The following is an 18,272-nucleotide window of genomic DNA, read 5'->3' on the forward strand; positions in this document are numbered from 1 at the left end:
ACAATGGACAATTTAGTACAGCCAAATCACCTAACCTGCACATCTTTGGATTGTGGGAGGAAACCCACACATACATGGGGAGAATATGCAAGTTCCACATAGACAGTCGTCCGAGGCTGGAATTGAACCCGGGTCTCTGGTGCTGTGAGGCAGCAGTGCTAAACAGTGAACCACCCCCAGTTGATTACTTTACTGTCCTCTGTAAACATTAATAACAAGCACTTAGCTGATCATTAGAAAATTACAAAATTTACAAAGGTTTCACACAGATAGCACCTTTCCAAAACGTATGAACTTTCTTAAAAGCAGAATTTCTGGATGTTTTCAACAAAGTCATTGAATGACAACTACCTAAATATGGTTACTTAATGGCTCCCAGCTATCAGCAGTGCTGTTTTACAAACAGGTTTCCCCAACTATATTACAAGAAAGTCCAGAGTAGCATTGTAATTTATAAATCACCAGACACAGACAGTGAATCCATGCAAGTTTAGTAATGAAGAAATTACAGCATTAAACTTGCTGGCATTAAACATTACTATTTACTTGATGTGAAAACAATGATCATTATTCTCTGTTAAACTTGAAGATCCTAAAATGGATTTTTTGTTTGCAGACAGTCTTTAAGTAAAACGGGCATGACATGCTGCATTTATAATAATGGGTCAAGGTAAAAATAATGTCTGGGGCAATAGTGAATAGTTGTGGGAAAGTCAGACAAAAGAACTAAAACCACAAAAGCAATATCCATATTTACATTACAGACAATTCATACAGCACCTACAGCAAGTGACCTTTGAAGTTGCATGCAGGTTAGTTATTTTTTGCAATCATTAACTTGTTATGTATGTTATTAATGGTATCTTGATAAAATATTCTCAATATCAAAGAGGAAACATTACAGACTATATTGGGAACAAGTGGCATGGAAATAACTTTCAGAAATGCAATGAGAGAATATGGACATTTGAAAACATCTGGAAAGAGAGAGATGCCATCTAAATTCCCAAAATTCAGGAATATTGAAAATGAATGATGAATTAAATCCACTGGTGAAGCACTGAATTCTGATAGAAAGAGAAACCTAATTGATTCTCTCTTTCCTAATTCATAGGCACTGAGGATAGTGAACTGGCAAGTTAATGAGGACATGACCCAAGATGTATAAGGCTATCCTGTAGGATAATTTCCTTCTGGCTTGTGTTTTGCAGAATCTCCTTCAATTGCATGATCAAGGCAGCTGAAACTTCATTTCAGATTCCAAACAGTTTGCTCCACAATATTCTTGGAGTCCATGACTTTCATTACGATCAGCTAAGAAGGAGGTATTCCAGTTCTCATAGCAGCCATCTTCTGTCATCTAGATTGATCAAACAAATGATGTGATAGTCAAGGGTCACATAATGAAGACATTATGGCAGTTGCCAGTCTAACGGGCACAGGCTTGCATTTTCCTTCTGATTGAACACTGACGGAATGGAAGCTCTCCATTTCATATTGCATCCCCAAAAGTCAGTTGAGCAGTGTATATTATGTCCTGGAAGAACCAAAAGCATGGAGTTCCCTGTGCTGTCTCGGTCTCAATGGTGGTATCCATTTTAAAGGTGATTTGCTGACTTACTCTGGCAAAGTGGCAGCAGTGTGTACCAGTTCACTAGATACAAACAGCAACCTGCCCCTGCTCCTTTGACAGAGGAGCTTCTTTCAAACCTTCGTCTTCTGCCAACTAAAATAACAAGGGCTGCAAATGGGACACTACCATTTGCACATTCCACTTCAAGTCACAAAGAATCCTGACTTGAAAAGATATTGCTGTTCCTGCGTCTTTGCTGGGAAATGTGAAATACTCTATTTAGCAGCACTGTGTGTATGTATACTTCAATAGTTCAAGGGAAAGCTGACATGCTTTTGTTAAGGAGAAATCACGCTCAACTAATTTATTGAATTTCTTTTGAATAAGTAACTTGTGTTGTGGATAAAAGGGAACCAGTAGATATATGTTGCTTAGATTTCCAGAAGGCATTTGATAATATCCAACACCAAAGGTTATGACAGAAGATAAAAATTCATGGAAGTTGGGCTAAAATATTGGCATGGATAGAAAATTGATTGGATAACCGGAAGCAGAAAATAGAAATGAATGAGTCTTTTTCAGGTTGACAGGAAGATACAAGTTGTGTGTCACATAGTTGATGGTGGGGCCTTGACACTTTACAATTTCTGTAAATGATTTAGATGAAGGTATGGTAGCTAAATTTACTGATGATACAAAAATAGGTAGGAAAATGCATTGTGAAGAAAACGTAAGGAGCCTACAAAAGGATATAAAAACTGAAAGAATTGCGGATGCTGTAAATCAGAAACAGAAACAAAAGACGCTGGAAAAGTCTGACAGCACCTGTGAAGAGAAATCAAAGTTAACATTCCAGATCCGGTGACCCTTCAGAATTGACTACAAAGGGATATAGATAGGCTGTGAGTGGGCAAAGATGTGGTGAATGGAGTACAATGTTAGAAAGCCAGAAATTGTCCATTTTGCCAGAAGAATAAACAGGAAGCATATTACATAAATGGTGGGAGATTGTTGAACTCTGACGTACAGAGAGAGCTGGGTAGCCTAATGCATGAATCACTGTAAGTTATTGTGCAAGTACAGCAATTAACTGAGCAATAGAATGCTGTGGTTTATTGTGAGGAGAACGGAATATGAGGGTAGAGAGATTATGTTTCAGTTATACATGGCACTGATTGTGTACAGTACTGGTCATCATAGTTAAGGAAGCATGTTCATGCATTTGAAGCATGGCTTACATGGAATAGATGGATTGCATTATGAGAAGATAGACAGGATAGGCCTGTATCCTTTGCAGTACGGAAGAGCTAGCGGTGTCTTAATTAAAACATAAGATTCTGAGCAGACTTGACCAGGTGGATGAGTCACAGAGTCATAGAGACGTACAGCATGGAAACAGACCCTTCGGTCCAACTCATCCATGCTGACCAAATATCCCAACCCAATCTAGCCCCACCTGCCAGCACCTGGCCCATATCCCTCCAAACCATTTCTATTCATATACCCATCCAAATGCCTCTTAAATGTTGCACTTGTACCAGCCTCCACCACATCCTCTGGCAGCTCATTCCATACACGTACCACCCTCTGCATGAAAAAGTTGCCCCTTAGGTCTCTTTTATATCTTTCCCCTCTCACCCTAAACCTATACCCTCTAGTTCTGGACTCCCCGACTCCAGTGAAAAGACTTTGCCTATTTATCCTATCCATGTCCCCCATAATTTTGTAAACCTCTATAAGGTCACCCCTCAGCCTCCAACGCTCCAGGGAAAACAGCCCCAGCCTATTCAGCCTCTCCCTGTAGCTCAGATCATCCAACCCTGGCAACGTCCTTGTAAATCTTTTCTGAACCCTTTCAAGTTTCACAACATCTTTCCGATAGGAAGGAGACCAGAATTGCAAGCAATATTCCAACAGTGGCCTAACCAATGTCCTGTACAGCCGCAACATGACCTCCCAACTCCTGTAATCAATACTCTGACCAATAAAGGAAAGCATACCAAACGCCTTCTTCATTATCCTATCTACCTGTGACTCCACTTTCAAGGAGCTATGAACCTGCACTCCAAGGTCTCTTTGTTCAGCAACACTCCCTATGACCTTACCATTCAGTGTATAAGTCCTGCTAAGATTTGCTTTCCCAAAATGCAGCACCTTGCATTTATCTGAATTAAACTCCATCTGCCACTTCTCAGCCCATTGGCTCATCTGGTCCAGACCCTGTTATAATCTGAGGTAACCCTCTTCACTGTCCACTACACCTCCAATTTTGGTGTCATCTGCAAACTTACTAACTGTACCTCTTATGCTCGCATCCAAATCATTTATGTAAATGACAAAAAGTAGAGGGCCCAGCACTGATCCTTGCGGCACTCCACTGGTCACAGGCCTCCAGTTTGAAAAACAACCCTCCACCACCACCTTCTGTCTTCTACCTTTGAGCCAGTTCTGTATCCAAATGGCTAGTTCTCCCTGTATTCCATGAGATCTAACCTTGCTAATCAGTCTCCCATGGGGAACCTTGTCGAACGCCTTACTGAAGTCCATATAGATCACATCTACTGCTCTGCCCTCATCAATCTTTTTTGTTACTTCTTCAAAAAACTCAATCAAGTTTGTGAGACATGATTTCCCACGCACAAAGCCATGTTGACTATCCAGAATCAGTCCTTGCCTTTCCAAATACAAGTACAATCTGTCCCTCAGGATTCCCTCCAACAACTTGCCCACCACCGAGGTCAGGCTCACTGGTCTATAGTTCTCTGGCTTGTCTTTACCGCCCTTCTTAAACAGTGGCATCACGTTTGCCAACCTCCAGTCTTCCAGCACCTCACCTGTGACTATCAATGATACAAATATCTCAGCAAGAGGCCCAGCAATCACTTCTCGAGCTTCCCACAGAGTTCTCGGGTACACCTGATCAGGTCCTGGGGATCTAAACACCTTTAATCATTTCAAGACATCCAGCACTTCCTCATCTGTAATCTGGACATTTTGCTAGATGTCACCATCTATTTCCCTACAGTCTATACCTTCCATATCCTTTTCCACAATAAATACTGATGCAAAATATTCATTTAGTATCTCCCCCATTTTCTGTGGCTCAACACAAAGGCCGCCCTGCTGATCTTTGAGGGGCCCTATTCTCTCCCTAGTTACCCTTTTGTCCTTAATATATTCGTAAAAACCCTTAGGATGTTTCGTCTTGTGGGAGAATCCAGAACAGAACAAGGGGTCATAGTTTAAAAATAAGAAGCTACCCATTTAAGACAGAATTGAGGAAAAGAAAATTCTCTTCGATGATTACTGTGTTTAGAATTCTCTTCCTCAAAAGCAGTGAATGCATAATCTTTACATGTATTGAAAGCAGAAATCGACAGATTATTTGATTACCAATGAGATGGAAGGTCATTGCGTGAATGCAGTAATGTAGATTTGAAGTTAAAATCAGGTCAGCCACAACCTTATTGCAGGACAGAGCAGGCTAGTAGTGGCCTACTCTTGTTCCTCGTTTGTATGGGCAATAAATGTTGGCATTGCCAATGCTGCTTATGCAACATAAAAGAATTAAATTAATGAGGGTCTTTTGTTACCCGGTTGATACAGCTGCACACTACAGACTAGGGAATGTGAGCAACATACACAGAATGCAGTCTGAATGTAGGTTGTGTGAAAACTTTAAAGCATGTATCTTGGAAAGCCAGTGGTACATACTATACCTAACCCTTTAAAGAGGACCTGCTGAAACAGGTGAGGTGGAGGTTTAGCCTGCTCTCCTTCACCAAAATAACTGTCAGTTGATAGACTTTTGGCTGGGATAAGGGTTTTTATGAGTAACTGCTCCCTTGCCCGTGTTATCTTTGAATCAGTGCAGCTCCTGTGTGCCATGATTCAGAGACTGCTGCTCTTCCTCTTCCTCCAACTAATGAACAAACAGTTTCTAGTTAAGTCAGTTTATGGAACCAGTATCATTAAGATTTACTCAGCCATTTTGTCAGTGGCCCAGTTAAAATTGCATTAGGGTTAATATACTGGCATCAGGCCTCAATCGATATACCAAGCCTGTCACTTCTAATAGGTACATTTGTGACTACTTCATGTACAATAGCAATCAGCCAGTTTCTGGTGGGAGAATAGAAATAAATTGATTTTTTAAAATTTTAACCCCTTGTGCACTCTAATTTTGTCATGTAGTTATTTTAATCAACCTGTTTGAACATGTTATTACATACCTCTGGGGCAAGTGGAACTTAAACACTGATGTTCTTGCCCAGAGATGGGAACACCATCACCGCACCACAAACCCATAAAGTCTTGTCCTGTACACTGAGTTAAAATGGGCTTCTAGTGTAATGTAGTTGTGTAAAGTTACTGCTTAAAGTATCTTGTTTCTATATAAGTGACTGGTATAAAGAAAAAAAAGGCAGGTGCTATACTCCTATCTTAACCATCATCATTCCAATCCACTTGTCCATGAGTTATGAAGCTATGCTCACACGGTGAAACACAAGTTCCACTAGAAATCATTCTTCCCTGGAATATATTAGGTTAACCTATCATTGCATCTTAGTTCTCTGGAGCTTCAAAACAATTGGCTCATTGTTACTTAGATACAGAGAAACGCAAGAGTGTGACTGTAGCATCTTTGGATATGAGATATAGTTCATGCACTCTAATAGCTGTCTACTTCAGGATAACAAATAGCACTGATCCAAGAAACCCAGCAGCCCTGGAGCACTGACAGCTTGTATCCTTCAACAAATTTAGACATGCTAGTCAAGGCTTTTACTTTTGTTCCCTTTAGAAAAATCTATTCAGTTAGCATTCACATCGCATCTACGTTTTGGAACAAAACTTGCTGAATCAATCAGTTCAATACAAATCTGTAACCAGGTTGATTAATGCAACATTTTACCAAATGCTGTACAGTGCAGCTAAGAGTAGCTTTAATCAAAGTAAATGATATGTGAATTCAAACCTCCCAAATAACAAATAAAACCAAAATGTTAAAGAGACCTTTCACTTACCTGGATGTTGTTTCCAAAGTTCTCTTCAGATCTAATCCATAGATCTTCACCATGGGGCACCTGCAAAATGTAGGAGGCTGTGATATTACAAACAGTAAAACCTTCAGTATATAAAGCTAGCCATTCCTCATCTTCCTAAGAGGTGATGAGTAAAGATTAGAATCACATTTGAAAACTCCACCTTGATTTTATTAAAGAAAGCTATGATCAGCTGAAGATAATTCAACAAACCCGAACACTTTCTAAACATGGGAGAAAATATTTAATTAAATTGAATGTTCTGAGTCAGGTCTGTGTATCAGCAGGAAACAATAACCCAAAAGTGCAGGTCAGAATTGTCTAGATTAGCCTAAAACAAAGATGTAGAAACAGAAGATGAAATAAAATTACTAAGCTTCTGATATATAACCACAGTGCTCCATCTCTCCTGACACCTTCATGCATTATCCATAACATATAGAAATAACAGATTTCTAGAGAACGAAAGAAATCACAAACCAGCAGAGAGTCAAGAAAAGTGGAATGCTCTTCACTCATTTTTCTTCCAGATAAATGAAAATTCTCTTTTTTAAAAATTCTCTTTGAAGTACACAAGAAGCAGAGAGCAATGCCCCAGTGGAACAGAAAGTGCGAGAAAAAATAAGAAATGCTGCCAGCTAGTCTCAGCTTCAGCAAAGGCCAGATGTAATTTGTAATGCCTTGGAAAACTGTAATCAGAAATCTTAATGCTACACAACAATACCTAACCACAAAGTCTCTAAATACTGTACAATAGAAAACACGCTTCCAGCTTTCAAACAATCCTCAATCTAGCCAGGTGTATGATATCCATTTTCTTTATTCATAAATTCCACTATTTCTATAAACACAATATAAAGTTTCTGTCGAATTTTAGAGCTCAAACCATTAAACAAGGATGCATCATTGGTCAGGTTCCTTTGAGGAAAACCTTTAACAATGACCCCAAGATTAAAATTAGAAATATAGCAAGTTAAGTCTCACAGGATGGCATAATTATATTGTCACTGAACTAGTTTGCAGAGACTCTAGGTTATGCAAGGACACCTGGGTTTGAAGCCCAGCATGGGAGTCAGTGCGATTTGAATTTTAAAAATAGTTGGAATTAAATGTCTAAGGATGATCATGAAGCTATTGCCAATTGAAATAAAAACCCATCTGGTTCACTAATGTCCCTTATGGAAGGAAAATTATTGTCTTTACAGTGTGTGGCCCTACATTTGACTCCAAACCCACAGCAATTTACTTAACTGTCCTCTAAATGCCTAGCAAGCAACTCAGTTCTGTCAATTGCTAGACAAGAAAATCTGGATTGAAACTGGACAGATTCACCGTTCACTAATGTACCAGAAATGATCTCCTCTCTGGAGTATAATTACAAAATAGGGAAGCTGTCTCACATACTAGTTAAGTATCAGCCTGACATTGTCATACTTGTGGAATCATACCTTACACACAGTATCATATACAACATCATCAGGATCCCTGAGTGTCCTTTGCCACCAGAAGGTCAGAGCCAGCAGAGGTGGTAGCACAGTGTTATACAGTTGCAAAGGAGTTGGTTGAGTCTGGAAAAACATAGCTGCTAGACAGGGACTGTGATAGGTTATGAGGGATCCAACCAAAGTGAAAAACGTACTTGATCTCATCCTCATTGACCTGCTCGCATACCTGTCCTACATCATAAGCTCACAAGTGTGACTGTTCACTGCTAATTGCTCAATGTTCAGCACATTCTTGACTCCTCAGATACCAAACACTCTATATCCAAATGCAGCAAAATCTGGACAAATATCAATTTTAGAGTTGACAAGTAGCAAATAACATGTGTACCAAATAGGTGCCAGGCAATGACCATCTCCAACCACTTGCTTGGTTTAATGCAGCTCAACATCTCTCAAGAAGCTTGAGACCATCCAGGATGAAGCAGCCCATTTCATTAGCATCACATCCACAAACATTCATTCTGATCACTACCTAACTCAGTAGCAACTGTGGTTACCAACTACAACAGAAGAAATTCACCTCGACATCTTAGCCAGTGCCTTCCAAACCCGCAGCCACTGCTATCTGGAAGAACAAAGGCCGCAGATACGTGGGAACACAACCTTGTTCAAGTTCTTCTCCATTGCCCTGATTTGGAAGTATATCGCAGTGCCATCAGTTTACCCGAGTCAAACTCCTCAATCTCCCAACCTAATGGCATCGTAGATCTACATTGGCAGCTCAACCTTATCAAGGGCAACTACAAATGGGAAATAAATGCTGGTCTAGCTAGTGAGACCTATATTCTATGAATTAAAAAATAGGCCTAACATTATAGATATAGAACATAATTCAATGGTTCAAAAGAAACACGCACAACAGAGTATAAATCTTTGTTGTACAATGTCTTTTTTGAGATTAGACTAGATTCCCTACAGTATGGAAACAGGTCCTTCGGCCCAACAAGTCCACACCGACTCTCTGAAGAGTAATCCACCCAGACCCATCCCCCTACATTTACCCCTGACTAGTGTACCCAACGCAATGGGCAATTTAGCATGGCCGATTTAACTGACCTGCACGTCTTTGGATTGTGGGAGAAAACCGGAGCACATAGGAAACCCACGGAAACACGAGGAGAATGTGCAAACTCCACACAGACAGTCACCCGAGGCTGGAATCAAAGCAGAGTCTCTGGTGCTGTGAGGCAGCAGTGCTAATCAATGAGCCACTGTGCCACCCTAAAATCTTTGTCAATATTATGTCCCGGGAGCATGCATGAAAAATTTGGAAACCATAATATCTCCTAACAGCATTGCCATTTTCACTGAAGACCTAACAGAGGAGGGTGAGACCTGATTCTTGTCGATTAACTGCTTAAGAAAGATGGGAAATGTCAGTAGTTTAGACTTTAGCCTAAAGAGAAATTCAATTCTATAGCACGTGCTATCCATCTAAATGTTTCTAATTAAGTCTGAATGGCTGTCGATTAAGTGAAGGGATTTTATTATAGTCTGACCAGATATGTTTTTTAATTCACATTATCTAACTAAATTAGTTGTATTTAATGTGTGTATTGAAAAGAATCTGAGCACTATTGAGCGAGGCAAGAATAAACAGAAGCACAGAGTGAACTGACCTACCTTCTCTGGAAAATAACCTGATAGCTTGTCCAACATAATTACCAAATGTATCAGACAAAACAGAATATGCACTGGATTTTTGTTTTGGAAAATGAACTGAACAGTAAGCAAAATCTCCATGTGTCCTACAAAACAACCCAATGGACAAGATTGAGCTCTTCAAAAGTTTCTAAATACAATGGCTACAAGAACAGAACAGAGTCTAGGAGTACTGTAGTAAGTAACTCACCTTTTAATTCCCAAAAGCTTATCCACCATCGACAAGGCTCAAGTCAGATGTGTGATGGAATAATCCCCACTTGGCCTGGTGAATGCAGCCCCAACAATACTTAAGAAACTTGACACCATCCAGGATGAATAAGTCCACTTGATCACTTTCTGAGCAAATCACAGTGCATTAGAAAGTATTCCCTTCACCCAGGAAAAATTCCCTTGAGATGAAAATAAGGCAACTTCAGTCACACAGACAAACAGAAGTTTTGAAAGTTTGACAGTTTGAATATTGTAGAGTAAGTCAATCTGCCAAACAATTATTTCTCCAGCTGCCCCTTAGCCTCTCTTCAGAAGTGGCTTAAATTTGCAAATGATCTATGTAATTTAGGCATACCTATGAACATATAAATTTGGAGTAGGTATTGAACTCACACTACTGGCATCACTCTGCATTGCAAATAAGCCATTCAGCCAACTGACTCCCATTGACAATAAGAATAGCATGATTGTGGAACATGCACTAAATTTAATGTTGTGCTAATTGTAAACTATTGTGAGCCTATATCTACACATATTACTTTAACTTTAGCGCAAAACGCATTATGTAAATTCATTATTACTTCCATGGGTCCTATTTACCCAACTGCTACTGGCCTTTCTAAGACTTTATTCACCTTTCAGCTCCACTTTCAGGAAACAATACATTTGAAATCCTAGGACTATCAATTAATCTACATCTTTCAGTATTCTTCCAAAGTTTATGCTTTCCTTCTTTGTCTATTTTATTGTATTAGTAAATAACAAGATTATTCTCTCAGTACTCAAGTGCACATTAACTAGATATAGCAAAACCAGAAGCTAACCAATAACTCTTGGGGCATAGTACAGTTGACATCTTCCAGTATGATAATACCAGTTAACCCATCAGCTACATTTTATATCCTGTCGATATATTACCTGTGGTTTTTAATCCATTGTGGCTAAAACTGAGAAATGACAAACTTGCTGACAAAGTACTGTGTGACACATTGGAACCGCCATTCAAGCAAATTGTTAAGACCAACCCCAAGTGAGGTTTGCAAATTTGTTATGTTCCCAGGAGTGATCAATTGGCTTCCTTCCTTTATTCATCCAGGCTCCTCATTTTGTCACTCATGGTTTATTAAAAAGATAGCCTATCATTTGGATACCTTTCTCCCAGGCCAAATGAATTTATAAGAGTCAATTTAATAAGCCTTATATCAATAAAAGAAAGAAAAAGTTCATCAGGCACTGAATGTGACAAAAAGTGATGGTGCAAGACATATACACACAGATTAGAGATCAGAAGTGAATCAAAAATGTAAAAGAGATATACAGATCAGTCTCTATTGTTTCTGAAAAGTAAATAGGGGAAAATTGCAGTCACTAAGTTGGGGATGTGGGTATTTGAGCAGTTGATTTGATGATTCTTAGCATTGTAGCTTAGCTGAAATTATTTTATCCTGTTTCCTTTTCAATGGTGACTGGCTTGCAGCACTCTTACAGCAGAATGAATGTATGTCCTTTCTTTACACCTGTAGTGCATGGGTGTTCAATAGCTATCCTCAAGCAACTACCTACATAGCATCTGAGGAGCAGAAGAATTGATGTTTTGGGCATAAGCCATTTATCAGGAATCCTGATGAAGGGCTTATACTCAAAACATCAATTCTTCTGCTCCTTGGATGCTGCCTGACCTGCCGTGCTTTTCCAGCACCACACTCTTGACTCTAATCTCCAGCATCTGCAGTCCTCACTTTTTCCCACCTGAGCATATCAGTCCATTACATAAACAGGCTTTTTGTTTATTTTGGAAGAATATAATGCCAACATATCCTTTGACTCACGTCCAGAACATAACCTATAAGTGTTGTTTTCTTGCTGATGAGGGGCAATTATATTGTCTAACACCTCTGCCCTTTTAAAGGCTCTCTTATTGAAGTTTCCTTGCCCCTTACAATGTGGAACATTCTCAGGATTCACACATGGAATTTTTCACAGCCAGTTAATTTTGTTTTTAAAAGTTACTTTTATCAGCCAGGCTTGACTTGCAGTCTTTGTTTTAATCAAACTTGTCTTTTTCAATATTCAATATATTTGTAAGTAGTTTGTGATCCAATCCATCATCTTGATGAAATGAACATGCTCTAAAACAAGACACAGACCAAAATTACAGGGTTGTGACATTTTCATCATAATCTTAGTCACGTTCATTTCAAAAGTGCTTGACTCAATTTTTTAGCAGCAAAATCGTACTGTTTCAAGAACAGAAGTGAGGCTTGGGAAGAGCACCTGCAAAATATGTTACAATTTTCCTCCTGCTCCTAAAGAAATTAGAGTTCCATTTGCTTAAGATAATAAGTTATTTCTGGATTAACAGCCTGCATTAGTAAGATCTGAATGTAGCTCATGCCAGCAAGGTAGCCACTGTCTACATTATGTGAAAGAGTGGCAGAAGAATTTCTGCACTTCAAACATCAGTTCTACCCAATTTTCCTTCTTAACTTAGAATGCTTGGCATTTGGTTCAAATCAGGAATAATGAGCTCTTTAAACCTCACTGTATTACTGATAACACCTATCCACATCTTCAGCAGGAACATTCAAAAGAAACATGACTAAACAATCTTATCCCTGAAATTAGTCAGCATATAATAGCCTCCTCTTTGTACTTCATTAGTTTGTCATTTGCTAATTAAGATCATGTCCCCTGTTCTTGCTCTTTCCAATCAGAACAAGTAATTAAAGAATTGCTTTCCTTAATCAGGAAAGTACTTTAAATCACAAGCCCCTCATTCTTTCTAATGAGAGTAATCCTTAGATAAACGTAGGTTGTTCAAACCATGACAACATGCAATCTGTGACTTCACAATTCTCATTTTCTTGTTTTTTTAAAGCTATAAAACTGGCCTGTGAAAGGAAAACAGAGTATTCTAAGACTACACTTTTAAAATTTAAGAATCAATCATTGGTAATTGCAAAGTTAAACTCTTCCAGTAAAAGAAAATCACTCAACTATACCAGTATAATATTTAGGGCAATCGTATGTGACAGGAAAACGCAATGAAATTATTTTGAAACAAGCTGGCAAAAAGCATATTAATCCCAGTAGTCTGGGATAAATATTAATGCAGGTCCTGGGGGTAAAATCTAACTTGCAGCACCATTTCATCATCCACCACTTTTTACTATTTACAATAGTATGTGCCAATGTAATGTAGCAAAATAAAACAAACATTGCAGCATATACATACTCTAAGTATATGGTGACATAATGCTTCATTTTACTTGCATTATTTATTGCAAGTTTGTACTGTGGTACTATTTCAAGACATCTTTTATGATGTATTCCTTTTCTGATACAACCTTCAAGGCATTATCTATTTTCTTCATTTATCAATAAACTGTGAGTGTGTGCAAGTGAAGCCAAAGTGGAAGTTCAGATCTGGACTGTGGCTTACATTGCACAATGCCTTCAGAATTTCGTTATGAAATCTGGGCCCGATGGGCATCACATCTTTCTGAGTCAAGATTAGAGTGGTGTTGGAAAAGCACAGCAGGTTAGGCAGCATCCAAGGAACAGGAAAATCGACATTTCGGGCCCGAAACGTCGATTTTCCTGCTCCCCGGATGCTGCCTGACCTGCTGTGCTTTTCCAGCACCACTCTAATCTTGATTCTAAACTCTCCAGCATCTGCATTCCTCCCTTCCACATCTTTCTGATATTACTTTTCTTCCCTGTCAAATTTTGGGCCATTTTCCTTTACAAAGTAGAGATGTCCATCTTGTGACACCGAAATGTACCAAGTTTATTTCTACAATGTGGCCTTCCCTCAACACTGCAGGCTATATCATCACCGGGTTCACCAATGGAGGAAGTTATTCCTGAGTGAGAAGCAATAGGCTCTAAAGTCATTATTGATATCAATCATACATTGTTCCCCACTTTATAATCAACATACCTAACAAATTCAATTTCGCTTTTTACTTTTCCAAAATAATATTATCGAACCTGAACAGCTTATCCAGAACAGTAGTAAATTATTCCACGATCTAATTTTGACTGACATATTTGCTATTCTTGGTAAGAAGATATATTTCACACAGAAAACACCTTGTTGTTAAACTGATAAATTGAACTTTTCCTGCAGGTGATCATCCTCTGCCACACTAACATTAACCTAGCAATGACCAATCGATTGGTCTGTATGATCATTACAGTGTAGGTACAACAAGATCTCTCTAGTCTTTGCAAAAACTGAATTTCTGTATGACTGTACAATGCAAATCATATGACTTGCCATATTTATTTGAGGGATGAGTTGTTCAATCAGAAGAATTAAACATATAAATCACTAAGGCACTGTTTGCTCAGTTGTATATTTTTAATTTCATTATTGTTTCTTTTTCTCCAAAGAAATCTCTTATTATAAAATGCTCAGTTTTTATATAATGCAAAATACATGCAACTGTCTAATATTGACCTGATTGATTTTCTGATATGACATAAAGCAAGCTCATGTTTATGGTATAAAGCTGCAAAGGATAAAAATTGGGACTGTGGTTTGCCATCATCCAATAGTAACATTCCTAACCAAAACACCTCTGCAAACTTTGATAAAGGAGAAGAACAATACAGAGTTTAGATAGTATTAAGGTTTGTCAAGATTACTTGTAACTTTGTTTTAAGGACAACCTTGAACCCCAATTTTCCACCTACAATAGTTGGAAATGCTACGCTTGAGACAATAACACCTTTACGTGCGCAGCATGTGAAGCGATATGAAAAATTAAATCTTGAAGCAATATGTCATATAAAAATAAGAAGTTACAGGGGACAAATATTGCTGAGGCAGGATGCAGTCTAGTCAGAAAATGGTTCCCTTGTGGTTGATTATTTGTGCATATCTGCATTTGCAGAGGCAAAGTGGTTAGAAAGTTCAAGTATGCAACTGGTTAAAAGCACTGAGCAAGTTCATAATTGCAAATTGCACCATATGCACTGGAAGGAATAGTTTCTGAGGCTTTTTTGGTTATCCTTTGAGATGAAAATGACCATGTCCTTTATCTGGGGTGTTTGATAGAGTTTCAATGTGTGTGTAAGGTTGCTGCTGAGGCCAACCTGTGACTGAATGGTCCTGTCACAACTATGATAGGATATCGCATATGATTGAGTTTTGGACAAGCAGATGGCTCTGGACTTTCTCTCCTAATGCCTGCTCCCTGTTTCTGATGCTTTCTAATGAGGACACACCATTTTTCATTTCGTTGCATCAAGCGCACATCTTCTCCCAGAATTTGAAATTGATATCAGAACTCCTAAGTGAAGCCTATAGTGTGCCCTTGTAATACATTCAGTAACTGTTGTGAGGACGCTCCTGAAATTCATGTTCACCAAAGAACACTCACCCTGCATGAACAACCCAATTTGGTTGTGCATGTTTCAAAATACTGTTGGTGCTGGACAGGTCAGCTTGGGTGAGTTCCCCACAGTGTGGGAAAGAGGCCATTCGGTCCATCACACTGACCCTGCAAAGAGCATCCCACACAAACCCACTCCTCTAGTCAATCACCATAACCCCACATTTACCATACATACCTGATCTAACCTGACCTACCCCTGGTCACTATGAGGCAATTTTAGCATGGCCAATCCACTTAATCTGCACATTTTTGGATTATGGGAGGAAACCCACGCAGACACAGGGATAATGTGCAAACTGCACACAGACAGTCACCCAAGACTGGAACCCAGGTCCCTGGCACTATGGGGCACTGTGTAATTGTGCTGTCCAGGGACTGGTATTTTGTCCTGCAATCCTAATGTTGAGAAGCTCTTGAAGGCATTCAAATGGAATGGTTGAGCTTTGTTGGCACGTCTCTGTTGAAGTTTTGTAAATGTAAAACATGGGAAATGACAGCTGCAGAGAGGGGGTGGGGGTGGGGGTGGGGGAGGAGCATTGCTATTATTGCTACTACTGATGGTTCCTAAAAGACAGAGTAGCAGCATACAGGACATGCAGACTTTGTGGTGTTTGGAGTTGAGATATGTGAGTGCAAGTGGGGAAGATGTTTTAGTGAGAGTGATGAGCATGAGCCTCAGTGTCAGGTGAACATAACTGCAGAGATAGGCTGACCATGAGGTATAAGAGGGAGGATGGTGGAACTTGCCATGGTGGAGCAGAGAAGAACATTGGTCCTGTGCCTACAATACAGGGTATTGCTTTAACTCAGGTGGCACAACGTCACACCACACTGGCATGATCTGGTGCCATGATTCTCCTCTGTGATTCTGGGGTAGAAGTAAGTCCTACATCAGAATTACCCTGTCCCACAGAACTGCCATTACCTTGACCACAAAGCAGGAAGCCTATTTCCCCTTGTCTGGAATAATTATCAGGTACCATAAGATGCAGGTCCCAACTGACAATACTTGTCCTCATGCACAATGGTGTCATAAAGATGGTGCAAGGATTGCTGGTGAATGCTGGGACATCTGCTGATTGCTGAGTTCTTCCAGACATGGTGTGTGGTAACATTGAGTGGAAATTTGGATCAATATATGTCATGGGGGATGATAAGTAATTAATGAAAGTGAGTTTAGTAAGGTATAGCATGAGAACTCACCATACCTGATGTTAAGTCCTCCAAAAAACTCAATGCAACTTGGATTTAACCAAAAACCGTAAGATGTGATCATTCGTTTTGACTCTGCCAAGGTCTCAGCTCATATCTCATTGTAATCTTTGGTCCAAATTTGGTCCAATCAAATTATCTGATCATTGTCACAGTCCTATTTGTGAGACCCAGCCATTATTGTTTCCTACATGACAATAGTAAGTACACTTCAAAATTTGGGGGTTGGTTTAGCTCAGTTGGCTGGATGGCTGGTTTGCAATGCAGAGTATTGCTAACAATGTGGACTCAATTCTGGCTGAGATTACCATGAAGGAATCTCCTTTGCAACTCCTCCCTTCTCCTGAGGCATGGTGAGCCCACAACCGTCCTCATTCGGTTAAACAACCACCAGCCGTGTCTCTCTAATGAGAGAGCAGCTGTTGGATCGAGAAGACTCTGGTTACTTTATCTTTACACTTCAAAAAGTACGTCTTTGGATCGAAAGAGTTTTGGGATATTCTGAGGCTACGAAAAACAACATGTAAATGCAAGTTATTTTTTAAACAACTTACTAAATTTTTCAACAGGCGCAAATAGCCTCAAGTACTAAAGTCTCAGTGACATCAACATTAATATTGAGGCTGAGCAGTGTAATGGGAAAAAAAGCTAATTACTCTCTCAATCTGTTACATGCCAAAGTGAAGCACTAGGACCGAGAACAATAATTCAAACCACCACTGCTTTAATAAGCCTTCAGCAGATAATTTAAAACCAATTTGTAAAGAAATATCTCAAGATCAGATATGAACAAGTATTAATCCTGGCAAATAAACTGATCCATAATTAATTACTACATGTTTCATGAGTTGATAAACTGTGTTAAACTAGGAGAAAGTGAGGACTGCAGATGCTGGACAGCAGAGTTGAAGAGTGTGGTGCTGGAAAAATACAACAGGTCAGGCAGCATCCGAGAGCAAGAGAGTGTATGTGTCGAGCGTAAGCTCTTCATCAGGAATGAGGCTTGTGGGCCAAGGGCGCTGAGAGATAAATGGGAGGGGGAGTGGAGCTGGTGGGAAGGTAGCTGGGAATGCAATAGGTAGATGAAGGTGGGGGTGAAGGTGGTAGGCCGGAGAGGAGAGTGGAGCTGATAGGTGGGAAGGAAGATGGACAGGGTGGACAGTTCAAGAGGGTGGTGCCAAGTTGGAAGGTTGGATCTGGAATAAGGTGGGGGGGAAGGGTAGATGAAGAAACTGGTGAAATCCACATTGATCCCATTTGGTTGGAGGGTCCCAAGGCAGAAGATGAGGAGTTCTTCCTCCAGGCATTGGGTGGCTAAGAGTTTGGTGGTGGAGGAGACCAAGGACTTGGATTTCCTTTGCAGAGTGGGAGAGGGAGTTAAGTGGTCGGCCACAGGGCGGTGGGGTTATTTAGTGCGTGTTACAGAGATGTTCTCTGAAACGTTCCACAAGTTGGCGTCCTGTCTCCCCATTGTAAAGGAGACCACATTGAGAGCAATGGACACAGCAGATGACTTGTGTGGAAGTACAGGTAAAGCTCTGCCAGATGTGGAAGGATCCTGTGGGGCCTTGGACGGAGGTGAGGGGGGTGGTCTGGGCGCAGGTTTTGCAATTTTTGTGGTGGTGGGGGAAGGTGCCAGGGGTGGAGGATGGGTTGG

At 39.9% G+C, this 18,272-nt stretch overlaps 1 protein-coding gene across 6 annotated transcripts in view; it reads right to left on the reverse strand.

The window, feature by feature from the left end:
- LOC140477084 (RNA-binding Raly-like protein) overlaps window positions 1–18,272 on the reverse strand; it is a 910,390-nt gene that overhangs the window by 603,464 nt on the left and 288,654 nt on the right. For 5 of the 6 annotated variants that reach the window (XM_072570320.1, XM_072570322.1, XM_072570321.1 and 2 more), the window contains one exon: window positions 6,601–6,660. The gene's annotated coding sequence lies outside the window, so the exon portion shown is untranslated. Of the gene's footprint in view, window positions 1–6,600; window positions 6,661–9,975; window positions 9,994–18,272 lie in introns of those variants that run through there. The other variant, XM_072570323.1, reaches the window with a different exon arrangement.

This window comes from Chiloscyllium punctatum, chromosome 5 (assembly GCF_047496795.1).
Source record: "Chiloscyllium punctatum isolate Juve2018m chromosome 5, sChiPun1.3, whole genome shotgun sequence".
Taxonomy (NCBI): domain Eukaryota; kingdom Metazoa; phylum Chordata; class Chondrichthyes; order Orectolobiformes; family Hemiscylliidae; genus Chiloscyllium; species Chiloscyllium punctatum.